Below are 7,867 nucleotides of genomic sequence, written 5' to 3' on the forward strand. Positions count from 1 at the left end.
CCTTGCGACTCGGTAAAAGCTTATCTCGACCCCGCCCTCTGCTCCCTATCTATCTCTCCCTCTCTCTCCTTTTCTCTCACCTCTCTTTTGTTCTTCTACCCATATTTATCTTTTTTTTTTTAGTCTCTTTTTCGCTTTTATCTACTCATTTGTTCTCATTTCCGCTTCACTCATTCATTCCTTTTCTCTAGTTTTTCCCGTTCCCTTTTCTCACATTTATCTTCCCCAATCGTCCTTTCTCTTTCTCCTCAACTATATCTCTATCTCCTCTTTTATTTCTACCTGTTTTATTATCCTGTATATCTGTTCTTCGTCACATCTGTCTACCACTTTCTTTTCATTCATTCTTGACCCGCCTCTCTTCCTTTCATCGTCCTCACCCTTCCAATTCCCTTCCCCCCCTCTCTCTCCCTCTCTCTCTCTCTTCTAGTTCTTATTCACTATTCACTTCTCACACCCCTTTCCTTGTCTTTTTCCCAGTCAGGTTGGCCGAGCGGTCTAAGGCGCCAGACTTAAGTTCTGGTACTCGTAAGAGTGCGTGGGTTCGATCCCCACACCTGACATAACATGGTGTAATGATTTTTTAGCTCAGACACCACAGCATATTTCACCTGATGATTAAACAACCTTAACCTAACCTAAACTTAACCTAACCTATCCCAACATAACCCTAACCTAACCTATCCCAACCCAACATAACCCTAACCTAACCTATCCCAACCTAAAATAACCTAACCTAAGGAACACCTGATTGGCTGAATTAAATAAAAGACGACGACCAATTAGAAACAATGCAGATAATAATGACAAAATTAATTCCTATTTAACCCTTTGAGTACGATAACTTAAACCTTTGAGTATGAGTACAAAGGATTTAACTCCGTGATTACGATGAATGAACCCAATGAGTACAACTTAACCCTTTAAGTACGATGATTTAACCCCTTAACTACGTTGACTTAACCCCTTGAGTACAATTACTTCATCCCTTTAGTAGGATGAGAGAAGAAGGACAAAGGGAAGGAGGAAAGGAGGGAAACATACTGAGAGAGAAGGAAGGGAAGGAGTGTGAGGTGAGGGAAATAGGAAACAGACTGAGGGAGGGAGAGAAAGAAGGAATGAGGGAGGGAAGGAGGAGGAAGGAGTGAGAGAGAGGAAGGGAGGGAGGGAGGGCAGGAAGGAGGTAGGGAGGTAGGGAGGTAGTGTGAGGGCGTGGTGTGACCTCTCAACATCTTGTCTTACCGTCCTGCCTCTGATATCATCTTCGGGTGATGTTGATAATATCAGTGTGCAATGACAACAGGGGGACGGGAGGGAGGGGGGGACGGGAGGGAGGGAGGCAGGGAGGGAGAGGAAGGGAGGGAGAGGAAGGGAGAGTGAGAGAGAGGGAAAGTAGAGGAGCAAAGGAGAGGTGGAGATCATAAGAGAATGGAGGAAGGTAATGGGGGAGAAGGGGAGTAAAGGAAGAGAGGCAAGGAGGAGGTTAAAGAAATAGGGGAGAGGGAGTGGCAGAGAGAAGAAAGGAGGAAGAGGAAAGGGAGGAGGAGGAGGAAGAGAAAAGGGAGGAAGAGGAGGAGAGTAGGAAGATATATGGAAAGGTGAGAAGGAGAAAACAGGGGTAATGGGAAAGAATGGGAGAGAGGTAAAGAGGAAGGAGACAGCATAAGTATGTGAGAGAATTGAGAAATGAAAGGAAATGAGATGCCATGATGCGTGTGTCAGTCAGAACCGGAGAGACAGATTATCTCTCTCTGTTTGTCTCTCTCTCTCTCTCCCCTCTCCTATTTCTTCTCTTCTCTTCTCTTATTCCATTCCTTCCTATTCTCCCTCTCTTTTTCCGCCTCTACCTCACTCTAACTTCCCCTCTCTCTTTCATTACTATCCTCTCCCCTCTCACTTTCCCCACTCTCATTCCACTCTTCATCTCTCTCACTCCTCTCCTCCCCTCTCTCCTTTCCGCTCTTTATTTACTTCCCCCTCCTCTTCTTTTTCCTTTCCCTGTCCATCCGCTCGGCCTTTTCCCCTACCTCTCTCTCACTCTCTCTCTCTTCCCCTCATTCTCCCCTCTTCTCTTTTATCACTTGTCCTCCTTCCTCCCCTCGGTTCATATTTCTGTCCACTTCTTTATATATTTGAATTATTAATCCACAGTGTATATAGATTTTACATTAAAACATACGTACAGAAAATAACATTATCTTATAGGGACAAATTACTCCATTAATTCTTTTAGTTCAGCTCAGTAATTTGTATAGTGTCAATATTTCAGTGGTTGTATTCTGAGGCTGTGTGTGTATTTCCATGTATGAATGATTTAATACATCTTTGTATGTATGTATGTCTGTATGATGTATGCATGTATATATGTGCTCAGGTATACATTATTTTCACCCCAAAATAAAATGCCATAATTATTTGCTAGTGAAGGACACCCTAATTATTTTCAGATTGATAAATAATAATTTTACCCTTTAATAAAGCTTGTAATAATTCTTTATAATCGATAATCTAATAATAATTGGTCCTTACTGAATAACTCACATACATTTCGCTAATTGAGAATCCGGGATTATTTCCGCATTAGGGTAATTTAATAATTCCTTGCGATTAGATTATCAGAGGATCTTTTGTTTTGTTTTTGATGGTGATTATCGAGTCCTAAGCCAGAGCCGTCACAATGGAAACAAACACAAGTGTAATGATAATCTCTTCCCTAACAATAATAATTACGTAATTTTTAAAGCCGTGTTTATTAGAGCGTGAGGACGTAATCCCATTAAATAACCCTGATTGCTCACCCTTGATGATTAATGAACACAATTCACTTCGAGTACAAAACCGAAAATATACCGTGTTCGAAACCATGCAAAGTTAACACATTTATAACTGTAATTATTGTTTTATTTCGAATATTTCACGATTATGTTAATTGATTTCTTCCATCTGATGTAATCATTTTTAAATACATCATAAGTTTGTATATTAATGATAATTTGAGTTTCTTGACAGGAGTAATGAGTGAAGCGAAACCCAAGTCAAAGGTCGTGATAAAATTCGGATACAGTCCAGGTTTTTTTGCTTCAATGCTTATCATTTGTCTTTATAACGAGGCAAAGAAAAAAATCCCGGAAGCTGTTCTCTGATAACAGGTCTTAAACACAGATAAGGACCGGACACAGACTGACATTGACAGTGGCATTGTGGGTAAACGAGTAATTTTGGCGGTGGGTGAAAATATATATTTTTTTTACTTCTGAGGTTTCCGTAAGTTATGGAATAGTGACTGAGAGAGAGAGAGAGAGAGAGAGAGAGAGAGAGAGTACGAGATGGTGTTATTGATCTCTGGAGTAAAAGGCATTCGGGATGTGTTCGACTCAGTACATACACATACGAATATACTGATACAAACACACGCACACATACAAACTCTTACACACAAAATACATACAGTATAGATATGAATATTGTGTATATGAATATTGTGTGTGTGTAAGTATAAGTGCGTGTGTGCGTAATAACAACAATCACAAATAATGTTAATTACTCAGTCAGAACTAACAGTACATATACAGTTGTACCTCATAATTATTATAACCCACAACACAAGGTACAGTTATAAGCGTGAGTTTATAACCTAGAACAACATATAATTTTTCCACAGTACGAATAAGTGTGGTAAAGGAAGCTAAGAATTTGACAGCAGGTAAGTGGGATCTCAGAAACCCTGGTGTTGAAAATCTTTTGTCGTCACATAACTAAAGTGTGTTGAGAAAAAACTAGGAGTCATATGTTATTACCTGAGCAGTGTGGACATTAGTACAGTCTTAATGAACACCTGATTACAATATTGTATGGTGAAATCTGAAGTAAGATCACCTGAAGAATAGACTCCCTTAGTTCACCTGATGATTAACTATACCTTGACGTTACCTGGGGATGTTAGGTTAGGTTAGGTTAGGTTAGGCCGTGAATGGAGTTTCTAGGGTGTGGTAGGTGATGGTGGCGAAGCTAAGGGTTGTCTCTCACTGATCCACCAAACTTTACACATCCCCCCCTCCCACACACACACACACACACACACACACACACACACACACACACACACACACACACACACACAGAAACTATAACCTAGAGATTTGAAGACATTTTTGGTAACGTGTGTAGCGGCCATTTCCTGGATATAATTCTACATAACACTTTTCGCTAATTTCCATGATTATTTTTCTTAATACACTGTGGAGCGAGAGTCACAGATTGTTTTGCGTGATATTCTTCAATTTTGTCTTAATACATATAACTGGGATTATTATTAAGGGGGTTTATTATTGCGTCTGCCCAGTGCTTGTCCAGTCGTCTTGTTAAGTACTTCCGCCCCCTCCCTCCCTCCCTCCTAGACTAAGGCAGGTGAAGGCACGGTACTGTGTTCGTACTTCTTACCTAAACCTTAAGCTACGTGACCCACCTGTGATCCTGATGTACCACTTGTATGGTATATGAATTGAGTACCATAAATATATACTAGGTTGAATTATTAACATGTTTTAAATAAGTAATTAGTTATACACACACACTAACCAAGGATGTGGATGTGTGTGTGTGTGTAAACTTCCTCCCGGTGTCTCAATGTGTATTTATACCATTAGTCTACAACCTCTATGCACTAATCGGTTACATTACAAACAATGAATCAGTAATCGGCCACAGACATCGCACACTGTAATTACGTAATACATATATTGGGTACTGGGCAATATAGAACTAAACCACATTATATTCAGACAAATACTGGTATACTGAACCCAAATTTCGGTAATCAATGAGTAGGAATAATTATTAATGCGATGTAAATTTTGTTCACACTCAACAATACACAGGTAATGTTTACTAACACTTATACGAAAATAGAGTCTGATATCCTTTGCAATTTGGTGAAATCTGGTTCAAATTTAGCAAAAGCCGCTTCCACAAATTCCTTTGTGTGAGTCTTATTGAGCTTTGAGAGATAAAGTAATTGTGTGCGTTCTTTACATCAGTCTGCTGGCAACAATAGGTTAACCCAAACATTGAAAATACTATGAAATCTACTCGTTTCAGTGTTACCAGATCCATTTTTATTTTTTCAAAAGTACAATATTGACTCTGATGTTTTGTGAGCATGGCGCCCATGTTTCACCGTGACTGTACTGACGGGTAGAGGCCAGTGGCTAGTTCTATATCCCCCCCCTCCCTCCCCCTTGCACTTGTCCCTTCCGTCTCTCTCCCTTTCTCCCGTACTCCTCATTTCCATTCCGTCTTCCCTCCTATCCATCTTGGCCAGCCAGGAAAGGTAAGAGGAGGGGGGAACACAATGGCCCGAGGGGACACAGTCACTCACCACGCCTGAGGGGAAATAGCTAGTACTACCCTTTCTTCCCCCTCTCCTCCCTCCCTCCCTCCGCATTAGGTTCAATTCCAAGGGACAGGGGGAGAGGATATAGGGAAGGAAACAGAGGGGAGGTGAGGAGAGGGGAAGGGAAAGAGGTAGGGGGGAAGAGTGGACAGGGGGAGGGGAAGGGAAGGGGAGGGCTGCACGTGGCTCCCCTCAGAGTAATGACCGTGATGCAGGGGGCCGCCTCCACCCTAAAGTGATGCGGTCGACGTTCACCCTCCCTTCCTTCCTCCCTCGGACACACGCCCTCTTCTATAAGGGACAGAAACACAACTTCCTCATTAACTAAAGAATGCATGTCAACCAGTGCCATCACACACACACACACACACACACACACACACACACACACACACACACACACACACACACACACACACACACACACACACAATGTAGTTTCCTCCATCAACTTGTAATACAGTATAACTTTATGATGTGTTTATTCTCTACAACCTAAGACGTATTTTTCCCCAGGGTGGATATAACTCCGGGTCCTAAACACGCTAGTGACGGTTTGCTCGCCGACTCCACACAGTCCTAGGTAAACAAAGCCTCTTGGCGTAATACTAACTTCATTCTATACCAAGATTATGTAAACACACTCAAATAAGTTCATCTGTTGTTTGTTTAAGTTTCCGGCATAAGTTTTTTTTTTGTCTTTCACAATGAAGGACTTTAATGATGAGAAAATATAGTTCTCCTGGTTAATGTGTTGGGCATTAGATCAGTTAGATGATAATAATAATAATAATAATAATAATAATAATAATAATAATAATAATAATAATAATAATAATAATAATAATAATGGAGAACGTAACTTTTAGACATCTAACCTAACTACCTCTTCTATAACGTAACATAAACCACCTCATATTTTACAGATTATCCTTCATGTACCAGATAAGTTCAGAGATTATAAAAATATTGATAAGATAAGATTTTTCCCTAAGACCGATATCAATTTAGTGTCAAGGCTTCAGTGAGACAGCTCGATACATAGTCAAAACTTAACATATGAACCCCTGAAACTCTGAAGCCACAGTGACCATTAATGACGGTACAGTCTCAGGGTACATTCGAAGTCATTTGGCTGTCATTTCACTGTCATAATTACAACCGAGACAGTTAAGAACCATTTCGTTAACAAGAATTAGTCAACAAAATATTTAGAGATAAGTGCCAACGGGAGAGGTGGTGGGAGGGGCGAGTGGGGGTGGGGAATGGGAGAGAGAAGAGGAGGGATGTGGGAAGGGTATGAGTGGGAGAGGGAAGGAGGTGAAGTGGGAGAGAAGGGAAGAGTTATGGTGGGAGTGTGGGAGGGAAAGGGGTAGGTGAGTGGGATGTGAAGGAAGGGGAGGGAAGGAAAGGGATGAAGTTGTGGAGGGAAGGGGTAAGAGATATGAGATGGCGGATGGGGAGGAAAATGGAGGGATGTAGAACAGGTTAGAGAAGGGGGAATGGTGGGAGGAGGTGGATGAAGAAAGGATGAAGGGGAAATGGGAGAGGGGTGGGAAATAGGGTAGGAAGATGGGGTGAAGGGATGGGGTGAGGATGGGGGGTGAAGGGGGGTTAAGTCAGGATAGTGTCGGAGGCTCACGGGACAACCACACAACAGTACCCCCAACCTTCTCGACAGGAACAACAACACCACCTACGCAGGAAGTTAAAGATGGTTGACGAGTACCAATAGAGAGTAAGAGACCCTTTCTGCGGATATTTCCCAAGAGGCTTTAAAACTTCAGATATTTCCTCAGTACATTAAAACAAACAGAACAGGAAAAAAGGGGCGTAATCCACATCAAAACGACGCTCCCCCTCCCTTTCGGATCACCTGAAGATTAAACACTCCAGTTTATTTCACCTGATGATTAAAAAACCTAACCTAACCTAACTTAAACTAACCTAATATAACTTAACCAAACTTAACATGGTCTAATCTAAGTCAATTTCCAGGTAGCGTTAGGGTCTTTATCATCAGGGAGGTTAGGGGAAGATTAAGAAGGACGCGAGAAGAGGAGACAAGGAGAGGATCAATAGAAAGCTTAAGAAGAAGAGATTTGATGAGGGAAGTAGATGGGAATTATAATAAATGAGGGGACGGAAGAAAGGGGACAAGGGGTGATAAGAATGTGTTTTAGAGAGGAACTAATAAAGAGGGGAGATAGAGGAAGGTAAGGAACACAGAGGGAGGAAGAGACATGAGGTGATTAATATGCGTGATGAAGGGGATCTGATAAAGGGGTAGATGAGGAACGGATGGATAAAGGAGGAAGGGTCAAGATTCGATCAGAATGTGTAGTACAGGAGAAGATGATAAGGAGGCAGGAGAGAGAGGCGTCAAGGAGTGTGTATGTGAGAGAGAGAGAGAGAGAGAGAGAGAGAGAGAGAGAGAGAGAGAGAGGTGTTGTGATTTAAATAACCCATTACAGC

General features: G+C 41.6%; 1 non-coding gene across 1 annotated transcript; it reads left to right on the forward strand.

The window, feature by feature from the left end:
* The first annotated feature begins 479 nt into the window (after window positions 1–479).
* Window positions 480–563, forward strand: Trnal-uaa. Its single transcript has one exon. It is a non-coding gene; the product is annotated as a tRNA-Leu (tRNA).
* Window positions 564–7,867: the final 7,304 nt, after the last annotated feature.

The sequence above is a fragment of the Homarus americanus genome, unplaced genomic scaffold, assembly GCF_018991925.1.
Source record: "Homarus americanus isolate GMGI-L3 unplaced genomic scaffold, GMGI_Hamer_2.0 scaffold6317, whole genome shotgun sequence".
Taxonomy (NCBI): Eukaryota; Metazoa; Arthropoda; class Malacostraca; order Decapoda; family Nephropidae; genus Homarus; species Homarus americanus.